The 26,850-nt window shown below is 40.7% G+C and overlaps 1 protein-coding gene and 1 long non-coding RNA gene across 2 annotated transcripts in view; one reads left to right on the top strand and one right to left on the bottom strand.

Annotated features, from left to right (window-relative positions):
- Has2 (hyaluronan synthase 2) overlaps positions 1-6,987 on the bottom strand; it is a 27,901-nt gene extending 20,914 nt beyond the window's left edge. Inside the window, exon 1 of the mRNA XM_034517236.2 lies at positions 6,850-6,987. The gene's annotated coding sequence lies outside the window, so the exon portion shown is untranslated. The remainder of the gene's footprint in view (positions 1-6,849) is intronic.
- LOC143434080 (uncharacterized) lies at positions 5,333-7,333 on the top strand. The gene is made up of 4 exons (XR_013103273.1): positions 5,333-6,335; positions 6,508-6,659; positions 6,811-6,929; positions 7,196-7,333. It is a non-coding gene; the product is annotated as an uncharacterized LOC143434080 (long non-coding RNA).
- The last annotated feature ends 19,517 nt before the right edge of the window (positions 7,334-26,850 follow it).

Consider the following 26,850-nt stretch of genomic DNA (forward strand, 5'->3'; position numbering starts at 1 on the left):
GTGTAATTTTAATGGCAGCAGCAGTAATCCCACCTTGCCATGAGAAAGACACTACTGTTCCAAATGCTGCCACCTGTGGATGGGGACAAAGCTTTACTGGTAGCCCATCTCCCACGCATGAGACCCCAGGTCAGCAAGCATCAGACAGAGCCTGTTCCTCACCCTTGACCTTTCATGTCATAAAGACAGGAAGCCAGTGAATAACAAGAGGCTATGAGCTGCTCTCCTTGTCTGAGGACCCTGTTGAGAACAGAGTGCTCACAGATTTCATATAGATCATCTTCACTTGATCTGGGGAGCTGAAGGTCACTCAGATTTGCTGCATGAGCATCTGGAAAAAGCAACTGAGATTAGTTCAGAGGGCACCTTCCCAGTGTTTACGATTTAATGACTATGAGGAGTCCCAAACCAGCTCTACAAGACTTCGGGACAATGAAGATAATAAAAACAGAAGATATGCATGATCCCAGAGAGCAATTATAAGTTGCAGTCTGCGCAACTTTATGAGTATAGGGGTCACGCTTGGGGTATGAGGGATAAGAAGATCACCTTTTACGCACTGAAAGGCTGTCCCCTGAGGTCCCATTCTGTTCACCAATCCTCACACAGCTTTGTAATTTGGCTCTAATGACTTGTGGCTGTATGTGTGCATGTATGTTGACTCTTCACCTGAAGAGATTATGAGGCCTAGACCAGACTAGCAAAAGTATTGACATCAGATGTACTTCTGTTTAAACCCAGCTTTGTCATTCATTCCAGAGAATGTGGCCTAAGGAAAGAGAGTGAATTGAGATCTTCCTTTTAATCACTGGGTAACCTTGAACAAGGTGCATAAGATAAGCTACCCTCAGTTTCTTAAACTATGGGATAGTGCTATCATATGGAGTCACAAATAAAGATAATAAGATTAACAAAAAGGAGAATTCTGTTCAAATACTTAAAAAGAAATAACTATTAATGAGATCTTTGTGATTCTGTTTTCTTGAAATACATATTTACTTGAAATATGGTATATATTTAAAGATGTTTCTTTTGGTCATTATTGATACAAGGCAATATTTTAATGCAAATAAGAAACAATAATTGGTAAAGTAAACTTCTGCTTCCTCTCCTTCTCGTTACATTTTCAAATCCATTAAAGACTCTAAGTTGTGACCAATATGTAATCACATCAAGGCACAGAGATGACAGGAGTCACTTAAAGGATATCTCATGAATGAAAACATTACTCCAATCTCTATGGATATATAAAATAAAAGCAGCACTGGAACATAAACTTTCTTTACTATAAATTCATTGAAATGCTTTATAAGTGCTTCATTTTTAATCCTATAGGCCTCCTATGCTATGCACAATCTGTAGAACTGGGAGTATTGATGCAGGCATGGGGCATCAGCAAAGATAATGGCCACTTTCATCTTCATAACAAAAGGGATTCACAGGGGGAACTTTCTGCCAGCTGGTCATGAACAAAGTACAGACAGTGAATGAAAGGTGAGAAGGTGGTGTTTCCCAATTATTGCTGTAGATACAATTGACCTAAAGACATATGGAATCAACCGGCATGCTGCTGATCACACCATAGCTCCCTGATACAAGCTGCAACTTGAGTAACACAAGATTTTAATGTACAACAAAGCCTGAGCTAGCCATCACTGAGTTACAGTCCTCCTTCCCCATGATGGGCACTATATGGATTATATGGTTTCCTTCTGTTAGCTTTTTTTTTTTTTAATTAGAAATCTGAGCTGGAAGTTGAAGACCATGGGAGGCCAAGTCTTCATATCAGAGCATATCAATGCTATTCTCTTCCTGTGACCTGCACTCTTTCTTCATCTCTTGAAGTTGCCTTGCTGTTTCCAGCCTTATCTAGGCTTTCTTACTAACAACCCTGGAGCCAACTAGGCAGGATCAGAACACAAAGCCTTTTAATGGCCCTGTCACTCTAATGGAACTTGGGGTTTCAAATGACTCTCCGCTGTGCCATCAGTTTTAATCATGTGCTTCTCTGACATCAGTCTTCCAACTGCTAGTGGCTCCTGAACGTCACCATTCTGCACAGTGTTCATAGTGGAAGAGGAAATCACAATGAACTGACATGGAATCTTCTTTTGACTTGGACTTAGAAACTTACACTTTAGGTTAAAATGTTACACAATAAACTGCCACACAAACGTCCAGGCTCTGTGACGTGACATTGACATGACAAACATTTCTGTATTAATGTTCATTTTGATTAGAGAACTGTCTGCTCCGGACAGCTTCCTATATTGAATTCTAAGAAGAAATTGAGCATCCTTGGAGTTACTCCAGTTGTGGTGAGACAGCCACTAGGCAAGAATTGCCACTTTCCTTCTACAGACAAATTACTGTCCAGAAAAGGACACACTTGCAGAATAGTCAACTGATTATATCTGCCTAGACAGAGTAATCAGCCCTTAATAATTCTGCAGCACTAAGGTCTGTCAGATGATCCTGGGCCAGAAGGCAGAAGAACAGATGCTCCAACGTTTTGAAGTAGAGCGAGTGTCCAGGTGTTCAGAGGTTTCTATAAATTGGCTAAGTTTTAGAAGATATGCTTTGTGCTTCCCACAATTATAGTTAACTCAGTCATTCTGGATTTCTGACGGGGTTGAAAACATAGCTATTTACCTTAAGAGAAAAGATTTGAGTGGATGGTCGTCAGCTGACATTCATCCTAAAGCCAGGTTCAGAACTAAATGTTTTAGTTAGGATAGATGACAGAGGTGCTGGTTAGTCAACAAAAGGATGGGCTGGGTATTAGGACTATCCTGTACCTCACTGGTACAAATTGGCATAATTATGCTCTAATTGTATTTTGAGAGAAAAGTTTCATTTTAACAGGAAGGGTGATGTGTAGGAGGAGCTAAGGTAGGAGGAGTACTGAGAGGAAGAAAAGGAGTAAGAAGAGGAGAAGAAGAAGGAGAGGAGAAGCTAGGTGATGAAAGAGAGAAAGAGGGGGGAGACAGGGAGGCAGATATTCATGTATCTCCACCAGTCAAAGATAGTTGTTATATCTAGGTTGGTCAGTGGGTTATACCTCTGATTGAACAATTCCAAACTTATAAAGCCTATGATTAACATTGTTTTAAAAAAATGTATAAATGCAAAAAGGAAAAGGGGGCATGGGATAGGGGTTTCCTAAGGGGGGTGGGAGGGAATGGGGATAGGGGATGCCATCTGAAGTGTAAATAAAATATCTAATAAAAAAAAAAAAAAAAAAAAAGAAATCTGAGCTGGAAGTTGAAGTCCATGGGAGGCCAAGTCTTCATATCGGAGCATATCAATGCTATTCTCTTCCTGTGACCTGCACTCTTTCTTCATCTCTTGACATTGCCTTGCTGTTTCCAGCCTTATCTAGGCTTTCTTACTAACAACCCTGGAGCCAACTAGGCAGGATCAGAACACAAAGCCTTTTAATGGCCCTGTCACTCTAATGGAACTTGGGGTTTCAAATGACTCTCCGCTGTGCCATCAGTTTTAATCATGTGCTTCTCTGACATCAGTCTTCCAACTGCTAGTGGCTCCTGAACTTCACCATTCTGCACAGTGTTCATAGTGGAAGAGGAAATCACAATGAACTGACATGGAATCTTCTTTTGACTTGGACTTAGAAACTTACACTTTAGGTTAAAATGTTACACAATAAACTGCCACACAAATGTCCAGGCTCTGTGAAATTGTGTAAATCTATAGGTAGTAAGAGAAAATGATTCAAGGCAAGCTATATTAACTTGCCTTGAATAACTCATGGCGATGGATTTTTCTATAAAGAAAGCTCTAACCCCTATTCAGTTAATGCAGCAGCTTCCAAGAGCTCTGTCCCTATCCTCGCAGCTTCTAGACGAACACAGCCTAGGTCTGCATGGCTGAAAAGAACTTAGAAAAGACACAGAGCTCACTTGTTAATCCCTCATTCCGTTAATTTCCAAACTGCATACCGTGCAAGATGCAAGAAGTTAATAACACACAACTCCTTATTATTCATTCTCAGATTTAAAATTATATTTGTAATAAAAATCCCCAAAGGGATCTCCACTTTTAATCCAGATACAGACTTAACCCACAGTGCCAGAAAATCTTGGTTGGAACAGATGACACAAATGGAAAGGTGTTTATGAAACTCAGTGCTGTGACGCTACATCCTATACGGTCAACGACAACGAGAACGGCAAGCTAACTTTCTAGTAAAGATCTCTTAGTCACTCATTGAGCAAGTCCTGTTTTCCTAGACAACAGCTGGCTGTATACTGTGTTTACCTTCTGGAGAGAGTGATATTCAAATGTTATGCTAATCACTAATCTGTTACGTATTTGGACTTTATATGCTGATGACTTTGTTTGATAAAGTTTGGGTTAAGCTTTAGATATAACAGAAGCAATGTAGGTACAATGTATCTAATCAATCCATTTGCAATGCATACCTCAATTCACCTAACTCTGGTAATGTGTATGGGAACAAGAAGAGGAAAGATGATTTTCCAGATACAAGGCTTTAATGTAGAACCTCCATATAGGACTTTCGTTTGTCTAGAATTGAGAACAAGCGACACATAACATAAATGCCACATCTGTGCTTTATGACTCTAAATTTTCACTGAAAAATGTGAAAGAACCTTTCCATCTTCTAGGAACACCTGTGGGAGAAGAGTACTAGTATTCAAAAAGCACGATCTCATTTGAATTACTAATCTTTCCTAGGAAAACGTAAACATTAAGTTTATGAATGAGTCCTTTTGCATAGGCTGGACGACAAAGAACAAAGATTTAAAGTTTGGGTTCGTTTTAACCCAATTATTTTTGTAGAATGTAAAATGTCATCCAGAAATAGGTTGCGGGGCATGGATATTTGTTTTAGCTCATTCCACGGAAATACATCTTTCAAGTCAAAGTCCTTATATTCTCAGATCAAATACGTATTGTCCATTCAAATATTTATCCTTAAAAAAAAACTATTAAAAACGCATCCCACCTCCAAATTTAACACCTCCAAAAGTACACTGCCTTATGCCTTTCTTCAGTGGGAAATCGCAGGCTAAGCCTTGAAATCTACAATGGGCTGGGAAGCTGGTCTCCCCACTTCAAGGAAGCCCATCTACTGTTCGCTTTACACTAAGCAGACCTTGAGTGAGTATGTAAACTCTGGACTCTGGCTGGGGGGAGGAGGTGGAGCTTCCTGGCCAATCAGAGCCTCCAAATCTATTTCATCATACACCCCTCCCAGGGTGTGACATCAAATGCAATCCCAGTCCAGCCACGTGGGTTGAAGGAGTGTAGCGTTTCTGTGCAGCTGCTACAGAGACTCATTTGGCAGTAAAGGGTCCCTGGAGGTAGTGAAGTGAGCTGGGCGGGGCGGGGCCTCCTAGACTTCTACAAGTCCCAAGCCAGGACGCGGTTGCTGCAGCTGGCTTCCTAGTGTCAAGGGTACCCGAGTCAAAATAGTGTGGCCAGGAGTTTTGGGGGAATATCCAGAGCGGTGCTGGTAGAAACCCGCACCTACGACTATGTAATGAGACCTGGGTCTTAGAAGCCTTCTTTTTCAAATACTCAAATACCGCCTATGCTTTCAGCCCTTCTTCCAAGTCTTAATGGTCCTTTCAGAGCTGTTTCCCCTGGGCTGCCTTTCTTAGGCCAGAGGAAGCTGCCTCTGTCGCCACGAAGTTCTCACCCTTACAACAGACCATCCTTTCAGACCCGCCCTCTGGTTCACCGGGACCGATTTCTAAACCCTGGCTCACTCTGGGCGGGAACCACCGTGACGAATTCGGCCCAAGGTGTTGATTATGCCTTCTCTGGCTCTCCTCCCACCTCTTCCCAGGCTCCCAGGGCCCCTCGACCCCACATTGGGCAAGGGGCTAGAGACAGAGTCCCCAAATCCCTCACACAACAGCGTCTCCAGCTGCAACGGAGGAAAGGAGCGCCAGCGTGCTCCGTGCCACGTCGGATTTGGCTCGGGACTGGGTGCAGCTGCGGGAGCGCAGCGCTGTCCCCGAGCACGCCCTGCCCATGAGCTGCGGGCGGGCCGGCCGGCGCAAGGAGGGATGCGCGCTCATCTCTCTCCATCAGTGGCGAATGCCACAGGCTGCGTGAGGGACCCCTTGCCTCAGAAAGGTTTTCTCAGAGTGGCTGCGCCCGGATGCTCGATGCCCGGACACTTTAATGGAGTTTGGAAACTGCAAAGGAGTGGAGGCCCTGGAAAGTGGGGGAGTGGCTGAACCAGGATGGTAGCGAAAGGAGGTGGCGCAGGGCTTTCCTTCCCGGGGTCTCTTCCAGCCTAACGTAGCTGGAAGCCCGGACTGTTTAACCCTTTCAGTGTAAGCCAAAATTGAGCTTTTGTTGTTGTTGTTTATCCACCCCCACCCCCACCCACCCCCGTGCGCAGAACTGTGTCAGGGTGTTCCTGCCCACATACTGGTGGGGGCTGGGGGAGAAAGACGGGAAGGATAGGAAGGTAAGGACAGTTGTGAATGAATTTTCCTTACACAGTGGAAATCCTTGTTTTCTAACTTGGGAGCCCCTTTGACGCTCGGGAAGATGCCCAGTGGAAAAGTACACCTCGGGACAATCAGCTTTCCTTGGCCACGCAAGTTACCTGTGCGCCCAGAGAAGCAGCGGATTTCATCGGATAAAAACCCAGGGTATGCTGGAGACTTGATAGTGATTGGCAATATTCCCTCATATGCAGTCTGTTGGGGTGGGGGACTTCAGACCTCAAATATTTCTATAGAAACTAGGTATTTTTTTTTAAAGCTCTGTTGATAATTTCTTCTCTATCCCCGATCTATCTAGGGCAGTCAAAGTTCACCCAAAAGCGCCTGTATAACGTACCTTGTTTAGCTCCTGCTCATAGACTCGTCCTGCGCCTGTGTGGTCCCGGAGGGTCGCGGAAGGAAGTTTCCAAAATTGAGGTAATAAAAAAAAAAATCAGATGAATTTGAGACGACCGGCCAAAAAAAATAAGAAATTTAAAAACAACATTTAAAAACAAAAAAGATGGGGGAGCCTTAAGTGCTTGGTTCTCCCCTCTTTGAGAAGAAATTTTTCTAATATTCTCTCTATTATTTCCGTTGCATTGAAGTCTTCTAATTCTTTTTGTTAAATGTGCTTTGAAAATAAATTAACTTTTCCCCCTATTTTGCTATTTGCTCCAATCCCCTTCCCTCCGACAACGCAGTCTCTTTTTTCACATCAACCTAAAAGCCCGGTGAAGACTCAGCCTAGCAAAAGCAAAATGAAGAAGTCTTTGGCTGGTTCAAGTCCCCGGTTCAATGGGCTGCTCGAAGCCAGGACTGGGTAATTCTTTCCAGACGCCTTGACTTCTCCTTCTTCGCTGTTGTTGCCTTTCTGCCTCCTCCAACTTAAGGGGGTCTTAACAAGTGAGCCGGTGGGTGTTTTAATAGGACGGAGGAGGGAGTGGGGGGTGAGGGGAGTGGAGGAGGGAGGTGTAGACTGGGGAACCCGGAGGGGAGGGACTGGGCGGGATGAGAGGCGGGGAGGAGTGGTAGGGGGGAGAAATTGGCCATTCAAAGCCCTCTCAGAGCTAGAGGCCGGTTCTAAACTCCAATGAATTCAATTAACTTGATTGTTAACGTGTGCAGAGAAACGCAGCGCACAGATGCTGACCACCGCCAGATACCTCTCCTCGGGCAGCGGCAGCGGAGCCGGGAGTCCAGCAAATATTGCTGAAGTCTGTCTAAGTTACAAGGATTCCCTCAATTTGATAAACTCCCTGTTGCATATAAGTGATTTGTTTTAAGGCCAAACGGTTCTCTTAGGCTAAATCACTGTCCTGGGAGGGATACAGTCTCTCTCTCTCTCTCTCTCTCTCTCTCTCTCTCTCTCTCTCTCTCTCTCTCTCTCTCTCTCTGCGCTACCTGGAGCCTCCCCAAACCGCCTAGGACGCTAAAAAGAGAGCGACGAGTCTGCCATTTGTTAACCCTTTCTCCCGGCCAACTCCAAACTTTCGAGGCAGAAGGCAAAAGGCAACGTCTCTCCCCTGCAGTTTTCGCCGTGGGTGGGCTGAGCACTGAAATGAGAAAAAAAATTTAATTTCTTTTTTTGTCTTATGATTCCCAGACATGAAGACATGCAAAAGATTTTCGAAAGGAAGTGTATAATAATGGTGATGGCAATCATCCTGAGAATGTGTACAGAAGCAGTCATCCCATAAGGCTTCTGAAATTACTTTTGCTTCTTGAAAGACTTTTATTTAATGTTTTCAAAATACTATTTTAAAATTTCAATGACGCCAAGACTAGACAGTTGTTTTCTCGGTTATTTTTTTTCCCCAACCTAAGGGCATCCGCGCCCTTTTTTCCTTGATCCTTGCGGTCCCCGCCCCTGCCCCCACCCAAAGCAAAAAGGTAAAAGGAAAAAAAGTCAATGAGATGCAATGGGCACTAGGTGGCGCTGTTTAGGAACGAATGAAAGCGGATTTAAGCAGTAAGGCTAAAATTGAAATCTGGTAAAACCTTACTTGCCTTTTACTTCCTTTTCTGTTCTTCCCCATCCCTCCTCTCCTTTCTTTTATTTCCCTTCTTCGTGCTCTTGATGTGGACTTCGTTTGAGTTCTACCGCATCTTGATGTCTGGGTTATGTGATCAGGATAAGCTCCGAATATAAATTTGGACAATAGTCAAAGGTCAGACAAAAACAGAAAAGTAGAATAAATCGCGAGTGAAGCTTGCAACAGATCGGGCAGGTGTGGAGTTGAGGGACGTGAATAGAGATGCAGAGTTTGACTGCAGTTCCAGGTTGTCATCAACCGACCGATCCTCCCCCCTCCCCCCCGCACCACCCCCCCTCCCCGAGATCTGGATCAGCAAAGCCAGTCTCCCCACCCTCATCCCAACACATCCAAACACAGCCATTTCACTTCTGGGAGGCATCACTTGGGACTTCATACCACTCTGGGGAGACTCACTTTCTCACTTCTCCCACAACTTTCTTGACTTTAGCCTTTGAACTCCACCTGAGGTGTTTAAACTGTTTCAAAGACTGCCTTAAATTTTCATCTCGCAATTTCATCTCACTTAATCAGACCTGAGCTTCCTGATTTTTCAGTGCCTGGGAAGTGGTAAATTTACTATTTTAAAGTATTGCTCAACTTCTACGCCCTGACTTGTAATGTAAATTAAACTGAGTTGGGAGTAGAAAAATCGCGGGATGCCAAGTCTCTACCGGTAACGACTCCCCAGTGGCCTCAGAGCTTCCATTTCTATATCTCTAAATGCCTAAATCCCTACAAGTATTCTAACAGTTGCTCAGTAGTGTTAAACCATCCCTATGCTAACAGTTGAAGCAGCAGAACACCTAGTAAAACTGAGTTTCTTTATTAAAGAAAAACACGTTTGTTGTTTCTCCCTTGTAATTCATAACCAGTAAAACAAAGTTGCATGTTTCCCACCTGTGGGAGAGTATAAACTTTGGTTCTACATCTGTGCACTTCTGCTTTCCCCTTCCTCATAGAGGCAAGACAGAAACTATTAGCACAGTTTAAAGCTAGAAGATAAAATTCCCTATAAGCAAAAAGGGATCCACAATTTAAAAGTCCTTACACTCAGATAACACTTTTGATATTTATTGTCTGTGGGATTGAAAAGGCACTTCAGTTTTCTGGAATTCAATTTTGTAACTGCTAGTCGAGAAAAAAATCAGAGAAAAAGAACATTTATCCATGTATGTAATCGCTCTCTCTCTCTTTCTTTCTCTCTCTTTTTCTCTCCCTCTACCCCTCCTTCCCTTGCTCCCTCCCTCCACCAGAAGTCTAAAGCAAGAAGGTCATGAATTCAATCCAGCCTGGGTACTACCTGTCTAATAAATAAATAAATAAATAAATAAATAAATAAACAAACAAACAAACACACAAACAGACCAACCATCTTTTAAAATATTTATATCACATGTTGATACTGAAATTTGTTGGTTCACTGGATTATTCTGATATCCATATTATTAATACTACACTATTAAAAAAATCACACTCAATTAATCATTATGCCCATTATGTCCAAGCTCATCCGCTACATATTTTAATACTGGAGCCTTTCATACCCATTTTGAGGAGTGCAAATTTTCCACATGGGGATTTTCTCCTGGATGCTTAGTGTTTCCAGCAGCAGCAGCACCACCCTCACCATCACCCCACCATCACCACCACCACCACCACCACCATCACCACCACCACCACCACTCCCACCACCACCAGCAGCAGCAGCAGAACTACCCCCACTATCACCCCCCACCACCACCACCAGCAGTACCACCCCCACCACCACCACCACCACCACCACCACTACCACCACTACCACTACCACCACCACCACCATCACCACCACCACCACCACCACCATCACCACCACCACATCCACTACCACCACCCCCACCATCACCCCCACCACACCACCACCACCCCCACAACCCCTCCCCCCCCCCCAGCAGCAGCAGCAGCAGCAGCAGCAGATGCTGTCAGTTGCTGACACTGTACAGACAGGTTTGCTTTGTAGGAAAAAGAATCACTAAGGTCAGCACTATCAGTACACACCCATAATCCCAGCACTTAGAAGAATGAGACAGCAGGATCTTGAGTTAAAGGCCAGCCTGGCCTATGGAGTGATGCCCTGCCTTAATAGTTAAAGGAATCAATGAAAACAACGAACTGTTAGGAGATACCTCATTGGAGTAAAAAAGGATGTTCTGGGAGATGCATATCTGTTACAAAACAAACACATGGAAGCTTCTCCACCTGGCAACCATGTAATTAAATGCACAGCAGAAGGCTTTTTCCTGTGCATCCCACATCTTCACATAGACTCTTAGAAACCAGTAAAATCAAAGGTTAAAATTGCTCAGCAATTCTCACTGCTTCATCCAGGGCTTTCTCAAATGAAACTGTCCTTTGCTCATGAGTATGTTTGGGGGTTACTTCAGTGCAGTGATGTTTTTTTTCCTTCCTGAAAGCCTGTCAGGTTACCCACTACTTTCTGTGTCAAGGCAACAAGGACGAAGATTAAAATAATGTGTTAGAATCATTATAACTAGCTTTGATAGTCTTGAAGAGTCTTAGGTTTCTGTAAGGACTGAAAGATTACCATTTTATGTTATATATACTAAACGCTGTGGCATGTGAGTCTGTGCTTTTCTTGTTCATTTTATTTGCTGATAGAGATGAGATGTAGAACTAGAGACAGAGATGACAGTATATGAAGCATAGACATAGGAAATACTTAATGCTCCTTATGACAAAATGACACTCAGACTAAGACAAATACAAGGTAACTTTTGGCTTATTGCATGATATTTAACATGTTTTCTATGACATTAATGAAGCAGAGGGTAGAGTTCAAAGTGGGGCCCAGAAGGCTTTGTCTGGCCTTAAGAATTAGCATATGTAAAACATACATATAAAACAAATGACAAAAAAGAAATTTGGTGTTCATCCATCCCATCTGCACCTCCTTGTCCATCCCCTTCACTCCCTCTGCCCTTCCTACCGCCCTCCATGTCAGACACAGTAAAGCCAGCTTACATCTCTGCATCACTCTCTAAACAGATATTTAAGATGCTAATAAGACAAAGGACATGCATAGTTGAATGTAGACCTAACAGAGCATGTGCACAAAAAGCCAAAGTGCTGGAGGTGTATGTCATAAAAGCTTTGGTCCTTCCTGCAGCCCCTTTGAGCTGCTACCCCCTCACCCTGCACCAGCTTCCTCCCTCAGAACCTCTTGCTTTGCTTGGTAATGTCTATGTGTCTGCCCCATTCCCTGTTTAGGGACAGAAGAATCAGAACCACTCTGGAGGAAGCCCTCCTCTCTGAACCTTGATATAAATCAGTATGACTATCTTTGTACACTGAGTAAGAACTAAAACACAGCACCTCTCTAGTCTACAAATGGTTACATTTTTAAAACCAGTTTAAGCTCAATAATAATGAGAAAGAATCAACTTTGAATTTACTTGATTTGATTGTTGTTGTTATTTAGTTTCCAATTTGGTTGATACCAAAAGGTTTCAAATTCACATAGAAACCAGATTATCAAATTGCTCTTCTTGATAGCTCTTTAGTTAAATCAGAAAGATAACTGTAGAGGTTATTACTATTAGTGGTAGCCACTGGATTTGCCTGGATTCTGAGAGATATAAGCATCCATCACACTCAAGACAGTAGAGTGAACTTATCAGAAGATATCAAGGTGCATGCTGCTTCACTGATATAGCTTGAGGAGGGTTTTCTTTTCCTCATAGTTTTTGAAGAGGTCACTTTATATGCCAGAGCTACAATTTGCAAGTCTTTGAGCATTTTTAAATGAATATTATTTGAACTATTTTTTTAAGGTGTTCAAAGTGAATGGGAAAGAAGAAAATCCAAAACCCACTACACACCCTTTATGAACATCTATCATTGGTCTTATCCATAAATGAAGAAAAAACATGTTCCAAACTATTATAAGATTCATGCTAAATACCCCAAACTAGGTAATTTGAGTCAGTCTTGTTGACACACACTTATAGTCTGCGAAATTGTGCAACTGAAGCTGGGAAAATCATGAGTTCGAGGCCAACCAAGGCTTCTGCTGAAATCATTTCAAAAGAGCAAACCAAATACACCATACCCCCACCCACCCACCCATACACACACACACACACACACAGAGAGAGAGAGAGAGAGAGAGAGAGAGAGAGAGTCAGGTAGGTATTCAAAAATAAGTAATGTGAACAATTATAATTTGACTAACAATTACTTTCCAGGTTAAAGGGATCACCACATCACTACATGGATCATTTATTTTAGTTTATATTAATTTTTATTATTTACATTTATTTTGTGTTTTAGTGGGGTTTTTTGTGTGTATGTGTGTGTGTGTGAGTGTGTGTGTGTGTGTGTGTGTGTGTGTGTGTGTGTGTGTGTGTGTTTGGTGCCCCTGGAAGCCAGAAGAGGTTGTTATTGACAGTTTTAATCTGTTATTTGGGCATTAGGCATTGAACCCACATGCTCTGTAAGAGCAAAAAGTGATCTTAACAATTGTGCCATCTCTCCACCTTGGGTCAATTATTTTAAATGGAAAAACAAATCCTTGTGTCTGGCATAGGATCTTGGCATGCTACTTTAATTACAGAGTAATTACATGAGAACTTAATTTTTATATTATTACTTAATTTTCAAGAATGATCTCCCACTTCACTTACGTTTCTGATTAGAAGTTCCCTTATGTAGAACAAATGACATCTTGTTCACTTGGGCATTTCAGATGCTGGCTACAGAAAAGGATAAGAATATCCTTAAGTGCTACTGTGTTAATCAAGAAGAGTATGTTCTTAAATAAGTGAACAAAAGCAGAAAGTGCTATTCAGGGATCCTGCAAGATAAGTAATTGTCTTTTGATATTTTAATTGCCTTAATTATAATGACAGAGGGGACAATTTTATACTGTGTATGTTTGTTCATAAACAATAATTTCTTGGCTGTAGAGATGGATTAAATACCTACATCACAAGAATAATCTTCAATATCACAATAATTAAGTATAGTTCATGTCACTGGGAGGGTATATTTCAAACTTTGTCATCACAAATAGATATCAAATGTCTAAGGGGAGAGAGGGTTGGCTGGCTTGATTTGACCTGTATACCTTGCTATAAAATATTAAACAACAGCTTTTATGATATACATGTTTACAGTCCTTTGTCAATATGTAATTAAAACCACAAGTAAAAAGAAATCAATAACTTTCCTTAAAAAGTCTGTGGTTATATCATCAATTCATAAAACTTAGAAACTTTACACCTTTGGAATGAGTAAATTGTTAAATATGAACTCATTTTTACTTGAGATTATATTGGCTAAACTTGCTTGGTTAAAAAGACCTTTTTTCATATTTGTTTGTTTTTGGGGGGTTGTTTGTTTGTTTGTTTGTTTTGTTTTTTTGTGTTTTTTTTTTTTTTTAGATAAACTGCTTCTGTTCCCAAAGTAATGCCCGTGGACTCAGAAATAAGCATGCGATTTCACAAGCTCCCTTCTGCCTTCCCAACCTGTTCACTGAAATCTTGAAAATCCTATTCCAAGAGAAACATTGGGATCTCTTTGAAAAGAACATTAAATTCTAAATCTTCCAAATTATTTAGAAGCTATGGTATGTACTTAATAACTATTTTTTAAAAGGGGGGGAAATATTTTCTCTAATGACATACACCCATTTTCTTTTACTTTTTAGAAATCAATTTGGAAGGAAAAGAATGTGAGGGGACTTTAGGTACAGTGGGAGAATTCTGGGCCTGTTAGATTCTTTGAGGATTTATTAGTGTCTCTTTACTCAGGTATTGACCTGATTTTACATCTTTAAAATAATGTAAAAGCCCAAGTTTCATCAGGAGTTTTCAGGAAAAAACAAAACAAAACAACAACAACAACAAAAAAAAAAAACCCTGAAAATTCAAGTGGCAAAAATTTTGGAAGACATGTCTGAACCTACACTGTAAAGTGAAATTTCCTCCCTTTAAGGAAGAAAGGTGCCAGCTCCCACACCCAGTTATGGGAATTACCATTCTGATTGCACCTAAGGGCAGCTATTACTGCTGTCGATCTAACCACCCTTCAGAAGTGCCACTCCAAGCCTTAGTCACTTCCTAACTAACCATCAGGGTAACTTGAGAGTGAAAGCAAGAAATGTTGGCACTTTTCCAAACACTTCTCTTCCTGAATTGTAGAAATAGTCTCTCCTGTAAAAAGCTCTTCCTAGCACCTTGAAAGTTCCTCAGATGTTTCAGGTTGACATAGGTATGAGGGCTAAGGGTGGATATGCATTTGGGTGTGGGGTTTTGTTCTTGACCCATCTCTACCAAAACAGAACCTGCTGTTTGTTCACATAAAAACTGACAGACATTTTCAGCAAGTACTTTAGGAAGTGCTGTCTATGTTAATGACAAGCAGTTTTAAGAGTCAAAAAAAATATATAAATATGTATTTTTCAAAGTGGTCTGAGGATGCCCTCCAGTGCATACGCTAGACTGCTTTACAAAATGCAGATTGTGTTCTCGGGTCTGCAGAACTCATCAGAACCTTTAGTGGCTTCAAGGGAACATGGTCAGAAAATTTGGGAAGCCTCCGGGTAGTCCTTATGCACTCTGAAGCTTGGGGTATTAAGCTTCAGGTACATGGGAGTGGACAATGAGGTGCCCATTGCCTTTTACACATGGCTATTGGTAGCCATGGCTTTTGTCTGACACTGTTTGACCATCAAAAGAGTAACAGCATTTTTTTTTTCCAAGATGCTACTTTGAGTTTTGCAGTACTTCCTGTTGATGGCTTTACCCTGGATACAGGTCTGTGTAATCAGTAGATTACTTGATAACATATTAATCCGTGAGACTTCCCAGAGAGTTGGAAGCCAGTGAAAAGGAAGCTCGCTAAGCTTAACGGCTCCTTTTGGGAATCTCTACACTTGCTTTCTGCACAGTCTTGGGAAATTGCTTAACTGCCTAAGCCTCAGTTTCTTTATGTAAAATGGATGTGGAAGTGAAAGTTCTCCTTCAAAGTTCACCATGGGACATAAGCAATGATGTTCTTTGAATGTTCTTAAAAGTATGAAATAAGTGTTAGCCATAATTGCTAGAGCTGTCGACAACACTGTTAAAAATGACATCCCTAAGAACTTGCTCTTTGGTTACAGTGAGAATATTCGGTATTCTAGCTTAACACTAAAAAAAGCCAGTTGATGCTTCTTGAAGACTTAAAAGCTGCGAATCTGACTTTCAGTGCTGACACACATTCCCTTTTAAAGTACTGAGTAGCCACCAACAGCAAGTACCTAGTCCTTACGGAGCTTGTTACAGTAAAAACCCACCACATCTCATTGAAAGTATGGGACGCTCCATGTTGAAAGTTTAAAATGCTCATTTGAGACAGCTTACTGTGGCTTGAAAGTCTCCGAACACACAAGAAAATTAATCAGCATTGAAACCTGCTGAAGAGGTGATAGGGTCAGGAAGTGCTGCTTAGAGGGCAAGATTAGTGCCCTGTTGCACTAATCAGAATCAGAGACTTTCTGATTCAGTCTGAGTTTTCTCTCTGTGAGTGCTTGGTTGTTCTTCCTCCATGAGATAAAATAACAAGAAAACATTTGCCTGGACACATGGAGGAGTTCAAAGTTCCTAGCTTCCAGAGTCATTTTTTTCTCTGAGTGCCAGAGAATTCAGGAACAAGACAGAGTCAGGGCTGTCAGCTTTATCTTGTCACAGCATAGCTAGGGGGAAAAATAACACACACACACACACAGAGAGAGAGAGAGAGAGAGAGAGAGAGAGAGAGAGAGAGAGAGAGAGAGAGAGAGAGAGAATGTGTGCTGTGTGCGTGAGAGATAAGGGAGAGAGAGAGATTGTTTGCAGCAAATGCTTTTTACTCTGTTGCAAGATTTGTTCTTTCTTCCCTTAACGTTCAGTTAACTGCACATTGATGCACGCACAGTGCCTCCTAGAATAGGCAACCAGAGCATGGCTTTAAACCTAAAAATATAAAAAGATACTAATATAAAAAAGTATAAAAAGATACTAAGTGACCATTCATTTACTCATTAGTTTCTTTAGCCAATATTTATTAAATGCATATACTTTTAAAGCTTTGACTCGGATATCCTAAGAGATACAGAAGTGAATGGCATACTACCACCCAGCGTCAAAGAAACCCTGCTGTTAAGAATTTATTTTGGCTCCTCCAGCAGAGCAAGATGCCCAAAGGAAAGAAGACCAAGGGGAAGAAGGTGGCCCTGGGCCCCCGCCTTCGTCAAGAAACAGGAGGCCAAAAAGGTGGTCAATCCATTGTTCCAGAGAAGGCCCAAGAACTTCGGCATTGGGCAGGACATCCAGCCTAAAAGAGATCTAACACGCTTTGTTAAGTGGCCCCATTACATCAGGCTGCAGTGGCAAAGAGCCATCCTCTATAAGCAGCTCAAAGTACCTCCTGCCATTAACCAGTTCACCCAGGCCCTGGACAGGCAAACAGCTACTCAGCTGCTTAAGCTTGCCCACAAGTACAGGCCAGAGACAAAGCAAGAGAAGAAGCAAAGGCTACTGGCCGGTGCTGAGAAGAAAGCTTCTGGCAAAGGGGAAATCTCAACTAAGAGACCACCTGTCCTCCGAGCAGGAGTCAATACAGTCACCACCGTGGTGGAGAACAAGAAAGCTCAGCTGGTGGTGATTGCCCATGAGGTAGACCCCATTGAGCTGGTGGTTTTCCTGCCTGCTCTGTGTCGAAAGATGGGGGTGCCTTACTGCATCATCAAGGGAAAGGCCAGGCTGGGGCTCCTGGTCCACAGGAAGACATGCACCACTGTTGCCTTCACACAGGTTAACTCGGAAGACAAGGGTGCTCTGGCTAAGCTGGTGGACGCGATTAGAACCAATTATAATGACAGATATGACAAGATCCGCCGCCACTTGGGGAGGCAACGTCCTGGGTCCTAAGTCTGTGGCTCGCATTGCCAAGCTGGAAAAGGCAAAGGCTAAAGAACTCGCCACTAAACTGGGTTACATGTACACTAAGTTTCTGTACATAAATATAATTACAAAATTATCTTCCAAAAAAAAAGAATTTATTTTGCTAAAAGGCAGAAGAGGATATTTGAGGAAACAATACTTATCAGCAACAACTATGTGGAAGAGAAATAGTTAGTTCTATTAACTTATGCCAAGTCTATCTAAATTATACAGAACATTTTAGCTGAACGAAGTTTCTCCTGTCACTGTATTATAATATAGAATTCTGCTACAAGAGGCCAGAAAGATTCCTCAGTGGGTCATAGTAATTGCAGGTAAGGCTGACTACCTGAATTTAATCCACAGAATTTACACAGTAGAAAAGAAACAGCTCCAGCAAGTTGTCCTGAGCTTCACAAAGGTGTTGCATGTGCACGCACACACACACACACACACACACACACACACACACACACGGGGGGGGTAGGGGAAAGGCAGGCGAAACAGAGAGACAGAAACACAGAAACAGAAAAACTGTCAATGTTAAAAAATTAAAATTTAAAAAATTCTGCTGAAAAAAAAATTGGCATTTTAGAGCGTAGCTGTATAAGTAGGAGGCCTTACTTTTACCAAAGGAACCATAAAATTTGGAGAATATGTCCTCCATGGTTTCCTTTGTATTTTCAATACTCAGACCATGCTCTACATGAGGCAAGTGTTCTACTGCTGAGAGCTACCTCCATTCCTTCGTTTTTTAAAGACAAGGTCTCACTTTGTAGCCCAGGCTGGCTTCAAACCTACATTCAGACCTCCACAAGACCCTTAAAGTTGTTAGGTTTAGGAGCATGTGACACTCCCTGCTCCCTCACAATCTATTTCTGCATTGACTTCTGAAAGGTTAGAAGAGCAATGCCCAAGGCTAATAAGCACCTTTTCCTTTTGTCTGCTTAATGAGGTTGATGTTTGTTGAAAATCTTGTAAAACTTATTAAGGTAAGGGAGAAATGACATATTTACTAAATTCAGAGAGCTTACTAGTGACAATTGAATCTGATTTATCTTTAACATATAATGTGCTATCTGGTACACAGAATTGACTAGAACAGAATAAACAGTGTTGTGTTTTAAGTAGAAAATGTCCCCCAGGGGCTCTTCTGTTTAAATACTTGCTTCTGAGTTGGAGGCATTGTTTGGGAAGGTTACAGAACCTTTAGGGGGTGGGGTTTTGCTGGAGGAAGTACGTCTCTAGGGTTGGGCCTTGAGGCTCTGTAACCTGTCTCCATTTCCTTTTTCTTTCCTTGACACCTGACTGTTCTGTCGAACAGCCCCTTGTTGATTCAGCCATGAGAGGCTAATAACCACTCTAGAGGCAGTGTGACCTCAGAGAATGGAGCTGATAAATGAGACTAAAGTTTCATCCAATAGCCAACTTTATTCAGACCATCAGACAATTTATACTCTCAGGGTTAAGAGGAGTTGCATGAATAAAACCTGTAATCCCAAGGGCAAGCCACATGTGGTGGGCAAGTCACGTTTTTCCATAGAAGTTTATAAACAAATAATAGCCAGCCAGTTTTAATAAATAATCTGAAGAGAACTCACTCCTGTCTGTCTCTAGGAGTGTCACAAAATCATAATCTAAGAACAATTTGTATTTTTTTAAGAAATTGAGGTCACGGGTGGGGGGGAATGGGGATAGGGGATGCCATCTGAAGTGTAAATAAAATATCTAATAAAAAAAAAAAGTTACACACTTTAAAAAAAAAGAAAAAAAAATAAATAAAATAAAATAGAAAAGAAAAAAGAAAAAAAGAAATTGAGGTCACTGGGCTGGAGAGATGGCTCACTGGTTAAAAGCACTGACAGCTCTTCCTAAGGGGTCCTGAGTTCAATTCCCAGCAACCACATGGTGGCTCACAAACATCTGTAATGGGATCTGATGCCCTTTTCTGGTGTGTCTGAAGACAGCTACAGTGTACTCACATACATAAAATAAATACATCTTTAAAAAAAGAAAAGAAAAAAAGAAAAGAAAAGAAAAGAAATTGAGGTCACAAGATTCTTGTCTTAATTTGTTGGAGTTTTCTAACCAGCACCCAGAATTATCCTCACATGAGTCCATTCCTAGACCATTTTTCAACAGGAGGCATCTGGAAATGAGAGGCAAAAAAAAAATAGATAGATAGATAGATAGATAGATAGATAGATAGATAGATAGATAGTCGATAGACAAATAATAGATGAATAGTTAGATAGATGATAGATTGTAGACAGACAAGCAGTTAGAAGTAAAATGAATAGAATATACAGATATTTTAATAGTACGATACAAAACATACTTTGATAACCACTGTTCCATATTTTGATAGATGAAATTTGTGATTTCCACATCTTACAATGACTGACCCTATTAAGTTTTGATTAGTCTTCCAGTTTTCAAAAGGAAAAGAAAGCTAAGAAACTAAATAAGAAAATATACGTGCTAAGAACAGAATGGAAGTTAGATAATAATAATAAGTGTGTACCAGATGAACGTCAGGGCTGCAATTTTAAATAGATTGTTCTGCTTTGCCCCAATTTTGTAACTGTTTCTTTGTGTGGTAGGTACACATGTATGTGTGTGTGTGTGTGTGTGTGTGTGTGTGTGTGTGTGTGTATGTATTTGTGTGTATATACACATTGAAATCTTCAAGGGACCAATAATCTTTTCCTTCTCATAGTCATATACATATGAAAATCAGTAACAATTTATAGTATTACCAGATTCACAGAGCAGGGACCTGACCTTGTGGGAATGTTATCAGACCAGTCTCTGCCAATTAAAATCATGGAGTGATTATGAAGCAAGGAAATATGTATTGTTCAGTATTGTCACCAGAAATAAACAAGGGGCTAGCATCCAGCTAGCCCTGTTCTCTGGACACCAGTGTGACCTTTAGGTATATGTGTGGAAGAATCAAGGATGAAAGCAAGGAAGAGGTTTGCATAGCTGCATTCTCCAGCAGTTCTAATGGAGCTGTGGTTTTTCTATTCTTGTCTCAGATCTGTCTGTAGGAGGACAGATGACTCCAGAGAAAGTTTGATTGCTTGAGGGGACAATTTGCTGTTCATCATAAGCTGATTACTGCCTTGTAGGGACTTGTCATAATGACTCCTGCCTGGGTGAGGACATCCTGAGTTCTCATCATGGCTTCATATGCCCTCAAGACTTGTTGTTTTGGAAAGCTTAGGGGAAAAAAATCACTCTTATCTTCAATCTGGGGAATGAGACAGCCTAGAAAGATTCAGGTTAATATATCAGTATTACAGAATTTCAGGCAGTTCTTAGACGAATAAACGAGGTGTGTGCAACTGAGCAGATACTTGACTCAAAGTTTAAGATGGCAAACGAGATAGCTATAGATCCAACTGAGTCTTGGCTTTAAGCAAAGAATCCTTTAGATTGCAATAGGATAGTAAGAATACTTAGGTTAATCTGAACTCATAGTTAAGTATTTTAAATTTGTGGTTTTCTCCTTTACATCTATTCTCAGTTGGAAGTATTCTCTTCTCATTGTGAATTGTAAATGGTATTTAAATTCCATTTAATAATTTTATTAGTTATTAATATGACAGGGCCAGTACCCCTACTCCTGAAGAGCTCCAAACTCCGGAGACCCTTCCTCAAGTCTTAGGACATTGCGGCCACCCAAAAATCACAAGAAACCATACCTGGATGCAATCAGCAGAGGTTTATTAGGGGAGGAGCCGGCGGTCAAAACGACAAGCTCTTTAGCTCCAAGAGCAGGGTTTTGGCCTCAACTGGTGGGTTAAAGGGTCTTTTACAGCATTGGGTGCGGGGAGTAAGGCATTTTCGAGCGCTTACACATGAATGTTTGCATTTTCGCACGCTTACACATGATTGGTTGTTTTACAAATTTTGAACATAGCACTGGGAAGACCAAGGGAGGGGTAGCCAAGAACAGTGGAACATTTCAGAATATCTAGCCCAAATGATCTAGAGTCATGTGAGATCACTCTGCACACTCATTCTTCTCAAAAATGTGGTTTTCACCATGCTATTGTGTCCTATTCTGCCATTTCAGATTACTATCTTTACTTTTTCCGGCTATAGGGCTATGGCCCCACCTAGGTGGTAGCATCTTTATCTGTAGTCAGGAATGCCTTCCTGCCTTGGGCGAGGCTTGGGAAATGTAATCAGGCAAGTGTCCTTCACCTGGAATGTGAAGGCCTGAAATCTTATTTTCAGTTCCGAGTTCTGTAAGGCGAAAAATCTACACATATTTCATAAAATGGCCTTCATAATTTTTCACTCTACACTCCAATAACCTAGACAGAGTCCTATAGAATCTTTAATCAGCTTTACCACAGTTACTGGGCAAATTACACCTACTCTATTTTTCTATACACTAGACCGTTAATTCCCCAGCTGTGGTCCCAGGTACTTGCTGTTTGAAGTCTCTTCTGGGTTATTTCTGCTCCATTAGCCTGTCCTCAGGATCCACCTCTCCTGGCCTTGTATGCATGACTCATCAGAAACAGACCTCAAAGGGGCCTCCATTTCTCCCCTTCGGCTTTCTCCTCCTCCACCCTGCTGGTCCCTATCAGTGGAAACCCCTACCTGGTAACTGAAACTTGGCCTAATTCTATTCTCTCAAGTAATTGTCTGTAGCCACTTTTATTTAACCAAAAAAAACTTTAAATTTAAGAGCAAGGTTTACACAACAAAGACTGTTTTATGTAAGAATTTGCTTGTCTCAGGGAGGGGAAGCAACCACATCCTCTGGTAAAGAATTTAGCATTTGAAGACATAGCCACATGGGATCAACCCCTCTTGGTGAATTCTTGGTAGTCTCAAAACAGTGAAGTATATGCATGCAGTTTTGCTTCTGGGCTTTATACAATTATTCTGTTGATCTGTCTTTATGGTAGGATCAGTAGACTTTTCTAATATATTTCTAATATATTTTGAAATCAGATATTAATGCTTTTGGTTTTGTACTTTCATTCAAGACTAATTTTCTGTTTTTTGTCCATGTGAGTCTTAAGATTCCTTGATAAGAGAAATAGACAGGGATGCTTTATAGTGGTAGGGTACATTTGTGTCATTTCCAGAGTTTGCATTCAATCTGAAGCTTCCCCGAATCCCACCCCCTGCAAAAAAACAAAAAAAAACAAAAAAACAAAAAAAAAAAAACAAAACAAAACAAAACAAAAAGAACAAAAATAACAAAATGTGTGAGAGAGATTTTTTTTTACCCCTGAAAATAATGTCGCTTTAATATGATAGAGAACACATTCAATCTATAGATCATTTGAGGTAGTATAGACATCTTACAAGTAGTAACTTTTCAGTTCAAGAACAAGGATATAAGATTTGTCACCCTTGAGGTCTGTTCTTCCCTATCACGTACTATGTTAAGATAGCTTCCTCTGCTCTTCATTGATAAAGACACTTTATTGTGAATGTGTTGCAGCCCGAGCTGCCCCACACTTGGGGGCCAGAAATGTTGAGAATTGCACTACCCCAGGTTTGGGGGCCAAAATGTCTCAGACCATTCTGTCAATGTTGGAACCCGCACTGCCAAAAGCCTTGGGGGCTAAACTGTTAGAGCCTGCACTGCCCCAAGCTGCTCTGGTCTGCAGGTAGGGGTTCAGCAAGAGAGAGAGAGTGAGGACAGACGTGAAGAATGGAGACCAGACAGAGTGTGATTCAATCCCGTTTATTCTTCAGTCTCTCTTCTTAGTCCAAGTCCCAAGTCTTGAGTTCCTAGTCCCTAGTTCCTAGTCCCTAGTGCCTCCAAGTTCCAAGTTTCTTCTTCCAAGTGCTGAGTGCCTAATACCTCTGTCTAATTCCAACTTCCAAGTTGTACTCCAAATTGTACTCTCTAACCTAATTCCTAGTTTCAAGTTGTACTCTAAGTTGTACTGCCTAGAGCCAAGTGTCTTCTACCTAATGTCAAGTAATCTGTTGTTCCTCCAAGTTGTACTCTCTAACCTAATTCCTAGTTCCACGTTGTACTCTCTGAAGTGTCTAATAATCTGGTTTTCTTCTGTCTGCCTCTCGCCTTTTATATGTCTCACTTCTAAGCCATGCCTCTTTAAGTCATGCCTTTAAGTCATGCCCTTAGGCCTTGTCTCTAAATCTGATCTCTAAGTCATGCCCTCAAGCCTTGGCTCTAAATCACACCTTTAAATCTCACACACCCAAGGGAAGATCCTGGGTATCTAAAGCAAGATGTTATCAGAATGTGCTCAGCTGTTGTAGGCTATTGTAATCAAGTCTCTTGCCAGGGTATTTGGCTCAAGATGGCTGCAGGCATGATAGCTGCTTTCTGTTGACTCTCCACATGAATGAGTGTTGTCTGGTCAAGCACAATTTGTCCCCATATAAAGGGATGATCATGTGATTTTTTTAGCTACTAATTTGCAGAGTTAACGCACCATATTTATTGACTATTATGTATTAAGCTACATTTAAATTCCTGGAATGAAATTTATTTGATCATGTCATATGATCCCTTTATCTTGTTGTTGCTTTTTGTTTATTATTTTTTTTAATTTATTATTAAGAGGAGTTTTGTGTTTACATTCACCAGGGATCCTGCTCTATAGTTTCCTTTTATGTAGGCTAGCTTTAGTAATAGAGACAGGCTTCCTAATCTGCATTTGAAAGTATTCCCTTCTTTTCCATCTATTGGAAACATTTAAGGATTGGCAGTGGATAACTTTTTGCTGAAACTCATTTGTTTCAGATCTGACAAGTTTCTTTTCTTCTTAACTTTGGGTTTATTGATTCAAACTACATGCTAATTGTAATTTTATTAAAATTTTGTACTTCTTCATTGTTTACTTCTGGTTTATATGTTTCTAATAATGTATCCATTTTTAGGTTGTTTATTGATTTATAATTTTATCAGAGTCTTCTGTGATCTTTTTATTTCTGTTGGGGCAGTAATAAATTCTCATATTTCACTTCTGATTTTGATTACTCAATCTCCTTTGTTTTCTTAGTCTAGCTAAATGGCAGTTTTCCCTATCTTTTCAAAAAGCCATCTCTCAGCTGTAGTGATTTTTAACAATTGTCTTTTTTATTCTCTGCTTGATCTTTGTAAAGTCTTTCTGCTAATTTTGATATTTCCCAAGTGGTAAAGCTTTTCCTTGAGGTATAGTTAGGTTATGTATATTTTAAAAGATAGAAGTTCTCATGAGGTAACCTGTGGTTCAAGCATGTTTACATGGCATATACATAGATGGGAAATTTTCAGGTTCAATCCATTGTGATCACACACAAAATCTGGCCTTATTCTAGTCTTAAATTTGGTGAGGTTTGTTGTATGACTTACACACACACACAATATATCCTGGGAAAAGATTTGTGTGAATTTGAAGGACGTGTTGTGAGATACAGCTGGGTAGAATGGTCTCCAATGATCTGTGTTAGGTTTTGGTCTACAGTTTTATTCAGATCTTCTAGTCTTCCATCCCCCTCTTATTTCTTTTCCTTCTCTTTTTCCCTCTTTTCTACTAAGTAGTCTAGCCTGGAGTACACCTTGTGACCCTCCTCCCTAAACCTCCCTAGTTCTGGAATTACAAGAGTATGTCACTACTTTCAGTGCTCTGATGTTTGAATTGGTCTTCAATGAAAATTAGTATCGAATGCACAGTATTTGACTTTCTCAGTTGTGACACAAATGTTCCATTTCTTTGCCTAGACTTTCTATTGTTTCCTTTGTGATTTTTCCTAATTACTCATTTGTATACTATCTTAAAATAATAAAAAACAATGTTATAATACTATTTTAAAGTCATTTCGAGAGAATTCAGTACATATGCTCCTTCCCTTTGTGTTAATAGACACAATTTTATTTTCATTTATTTGCAGCTCTTCCTTGTGTTCTGATAAGTAAACTTGATGTAATATGTGAAGAGACTATGGATTTCATTTACATCTCAATATAGTCTTCCTCTGACATCATTGTGGAGAGAGAAAAGTTTCATAGCTCATCTTAGGCAAATGAGGGGAGAACTGGGTTTTCCACTTGACACCTTAAAAAGGATCTCATAATTATTAACTGATAAAGCTGGGATTTGTGTTGGCCTCCAGCCATGTGATCCTGTCTGGGAAGGGGTGGTGTGGCTTGGCTCTTGGTGTAGCCTCATTGACAGGAGAAATGTACAGCCTTTGGCTCACTGAGACAATAGTATAGCTCTGTGCTATATTAGCTCCCTTGGGTATCATTCCAACACAGAGCTGGGGTAGTGTCTTGTTACTGCCAGATAGCAGAGGCTCTTGGGTCCCTAAATCTCTTCCATTGCCACTTTAGGCAATGAGGTGTCATTACCACCTGGCAGGTAGTACTGCTTTTCTGCTAAGTCTTTGGCAGCATGCTGACAGAGGATGTTAGAGTTGTAACACCTTCTAGACTAGCATCTAAAATCTAGAGCCCTATGAAGGGGTAAATCTAGCTCCCCACTGGGCTTTTGCTAGCACAAATGGAGGGATGGCACAGTTATTTCTGTGTTTCCGGAAACTTTACTGAATGTTTTCTGTCTTTCTGGCTGCTCTTTTCTTGATATTTCTGGCCAAAGAAGTGAGGGTCCAGTAGAGATTTTTGTTGTCTGAATTAATGGATCTTTCTAAGTAATCAACTTGTTTTGTACAGTGTGATTTACAAAGCATATATACTTATATTCCTAGAAGAATCACAAAAACTCACTCCTGTGTCATTCCTTATATCCCAGGATCTCTAAATAGCCTCCTTTCTCTACCTTTTAAGCTTTTCTTATGCTTGTCTTATGTGATTTCCAAGAACTTTAATTGAGCACAGAGAGAACTGTGGAAAAGCATGCATATTTTATTTTTCCCAGAAGCAGTTTTAAACTTTAAGTTTTGCTTTAAGTTTTAAACTTTATTGAGATGTATTTACTATCTGAAGTGTATAGATATTTTATATGGATATATGTCTGTGCACTAGGTGAATGCCTGGTGCCCACGGATGTCAGAAGCGTTCATCAAATCCTCCGGAAACAGATTGATATATGGTTGTAAGTCACCATGGGGATACTGAGAATTGAAACTGGGTCCTCTGCAAGAGCAGTCAATGCAGTTGACTACTGAGTCATCTCTCCAGCCTGGGTTTATTCTATTTCTCAGAACTATTAAAATTCACACCTTTAGGAAACTCTTCATAAATCCACAAAAGTAATGTGTAGGGGAATTAATAGATCTATATAAACTAAGGATCTTTTAAGCTACCAAATTAGAATGAGAAACTTAATCTTTTGAAAGCTTCTGTACTGGGATGGAATTTTAAGCATTTTCTAAGTTCTCATACTTTAAAGAAACCCAAACAAGGCA

The sequence above is a fragment of the Arvicanthis niloticus genome, chromosome 13, assembly GCF_011762505.2.
Source record: "Arvicanthis niloticus isolate mArvNil1 chromosome 13, mArvNil1.pat.X, whole genome shotgun sequence".
Taxonomy (NCBI): Eukaryota; Metazoa; Chordata; class Mammalia; order Rodentia; family Muridae; genus Arvicanthis; species Arvicanthis niloticus.